Below are 3,358 nucleotides of genomic sequence, written 5' to 3' on the forward strand. Positions count from 1 at the left end.
TCTGCTTCGCTGGGTCTAGGTATCTGCTTATCTTCCCCGCGTAACCGTAAGGAAGTTTTACTCCTAGGAGGCAGGTGAAAAACTGCTCGATCTCCTCCTGACTTAGAGTGAAGCACGCGGGAGGGTAGTCATTTCCGGTCTTCTTGGCCTTTTTGCCTTTGCGACGACTTTCTGTGTCCTGCTTCGCCTCATCATCATCATCATCATCATCATCATCATCATCATCATCATATATAGCGTGAAGCTCCTGCCTGATGCCCATTGATTTCAAGTCTGCCCTTGCTTTCGGCCCATCTTTGGTCCTCTCTGGCATGTTGAGCAGGGTACCAAGCAGACTCTCGCACACGTTCTTCGTGATATGCATGACATCAAGGCTGTGAGGCACACGGTGGATCTTCTAGTACGGCAAGTCCCAGAAAACACACCTCGTTTTCCATACCTTCAGCAGCGGCTCTGGCGCCTTTTGCTTCTTTCCCGGCAGTGGGCAGTCTTTCCAATTTTTCAACAGCTTGTCTATTTCCTCGCCGCTCCTCGTACACGGGCGTTTTCGGGGTTCGGTTTCACCATCGAACAGATCCTTGCGTTTCCTCCACGGGTCATCGTCGCGAAGCCACCTTCGATGTCCCATGAACACGGTTTTCGAAGACCCGGGATCTCTATCTAGCTGGTGATACGTTGTGTCATGCATGCACCTTACGCATCCAGAAAATCCGTGGACTACCTGCCCCGCAAGATATCCGTAACCGAGATAGTCGTGCACCGTCGTGAGCAGTGCGGCTCTCATAGGGAAATATTCTTTCTCTGCGGCGTCCCACGTATTGGCTGGCGTTTTCCACAGCGTGTCAATCTCCTCTTTCAGCAGCCCCAGATACAGATTGATGTCGTTCCCTGGTTGTTTCGGCCCTTCAATTAGCATACTCATGTGAATGTACTTCCTCTTCATGCACAACCAGGGGGGAAGGTTGTACATCCACACGAACACAGGCCAGGTGCTATATGTGCTTCTCTGGCTGCCAAACGGATTGACTCCATCGGTGCTCGCGCCCAGCATGATGTTCCTTGGATCGTTCCCAAATTCTGGGTATTCGAAGTTCAACGCTTGCCACTGGCTCGCATCCTTAGGGTGACTCAGCATCTTGTCTTTTTTATCTATCTCCGGATCATTTGCGTCATCTTCTCGCTTCTTCTCCTCCCTATCCGCGTGCCAACGCAGGAGCTTTGCTACCTTAGGGTCCGCGAAATACCGCTGCAGACGAGGAGTGATCGGAAAGTACCACACCACTTTTCGAGGAGCTTTCTTCCTCTTCTTGTATCGAGTGACACCGCACACCGGACATATGGTAGACTCCACGTGCTCGTCCCGATAAATGATGCAATTGTTCATGCACACATGGTATTTCATGTGCGGTAAATCCAGAGGACACACGATTTTCTTCGCCTCCTCCAAACTGGTCGGGCACTTGTTCCCCTTGGGAAGACGTTCGTGCCAGAATGACATGTTCTCGTCGAAGCATGCGTCAGTCATTTTGTGTTTTACCTTCATCTCCAGAGCCATGAGCGTTACTTTCAGGCGGGTATCCTCGGGCCTGCATCCTTCATACAATGGAGTAACCGCGTCTAACTCAAGTTGATCCATCTTGGATTTCTCTCGGGCGGCAGCTCTTGCGTTATCCGTCTGCTTGAGAAGCAGCTCTTGAATATGAGGGTCCTGCACCCAGCCCATCGATGGTCCAGCGTTGTCTGCTCCGCCGGCATCATCATCATGTCCTGCATCTTCTACATGATGACCGTGTACAGCATCACCGTCGTGATCATCTCCTGGGGATTCTTCGTCTTCTCGCCCCCCCGAGCCGCGGTGGTTGTCTTGCTGCCCTTCCTCATTTCTTGCCCGGCCCCCATGGACGACTTCGTAGTCATCTTCATCACCTTGCCACCTATAGCCATCCATGAAACCACGCAAGAGCAGGTGGTCCCGCACCTGCCCGGAATCCGGGTCCGCAATAAGGCTATTCAGCTTGCATCTTTGACACGGACATCTTATCTCCGTCTCGTTCTTTTGAAGCATCTCGGCCTTCGCGGACCTCAAAAACCTATTCACGATGCCTTCGGTCATCGTGCGGACCATGGTCGCCTGCGGGGTAGAGCAAAACGATATTTTAGAACCAAGAAAAAATTTGGCATGACTTTCCCTAAAAATAGGACCAAAAAGAATGCTTAATGCCAAAATTCTTGCCGAAACGGAAATGAATCAACATTCCGGCAAAATATTGGCAACTATCGCATTTCAAATACCGGTACACCTCCAAACACAAACATATATGCAACACCACAAACATATGCAACACCACGAACATACATAGATCTAGCTAGGCCATAAAAAGTGCATGTGCACATTGTTGTAGGGAGAACAACATAAATATAGCTTCCCCCCTTACTTACCTAGCAAAACAAGGTAACTTAACCACTTAATTTGAATGAATCTATGGTGGAAATGAGGTGAAAAAGAGGAGGCACCCGAGACAAGGAGGAGGCGGTGGAGAGAATGAAGTGGGGAGAAAGTGAGTGTGGGAGGAGAGGCTGTCCAAAATATCTTGTTGCTGCCCACTTACTAATGGCGCACCAGCAGCAAATGCGCCATTAGTAATCCAGGTTACTAATGGCGCACCCCCTGGTGGTGCGCCATTAGTACTTTTGCAAAAAAAGGAATAAAAACAATAATAAAAAAATAACATTAGTGGCGCACCTTCTGGCTGGTGCGCCATTACTAGTTACAACTAGTAATGGCGCACCACCAGTTGATGCGCCATTAGTATGTTTGGACAGGCGCACTAGTTCAAAAAAAAAATTTGGTACTAATGGCGCACCGTCGGCAGGGTGCGCCATTAGTAGTTTCAACACTAATGGCGCATCAGAAGGTGGTGCGCCATTAGTATATACTAATGGCGCACCACAAGTCTGGTGCGCCATTAGTGTCATTTCCATCTATAGCCCTTTTCCTAGTAGTGGCTAGGGTTGTAGAGATATGAGTATGCAGTAAACCGAAAGTTGTTCAGAGTCCCGGATGAGATCCTGGACATCACGAGGAGTTCCGGAATGGTCCGGAGGTAAAGAATTATATATAGGAAGTGAAGTTTCGGCCATCGGGAAAGTTTCGGGGGTTACCGGTATTGTACCGGGACCACCGGAAGGGTCCCGGGGGTCCACCGGGTGGGGCCACCTATCCCGAAGGGCCCCATGGGCTGAAGTGGGAGGGGAACCAGCCCCTGGTGGGCTGGTGCGCCCCCCCCTTGGGCCCCCCTGCGCCTAGGGTTGGGAAACCCTAGGGGTGGGGGCGCCTCCACTTGCCTTGGGGGGCAAG

The sequence above is a fragment of the Triticum dicoccoides genome, chromosome 6B (assembly GCF_002162155.2).
Source record: "Triticum dicoccoides isolate Atlit2015 ecotype Zavitan chromosome 6B, WEW_v2.0, whole genome shotgun sequence".
Classification (NCBI taxonomy): domain Eukaryota; kingdom Viridiplantae; phylum Streptophyta; class Magnoliopsida; order Poales; family Poaceae; genus Triticum; species Triticum dicoccoides.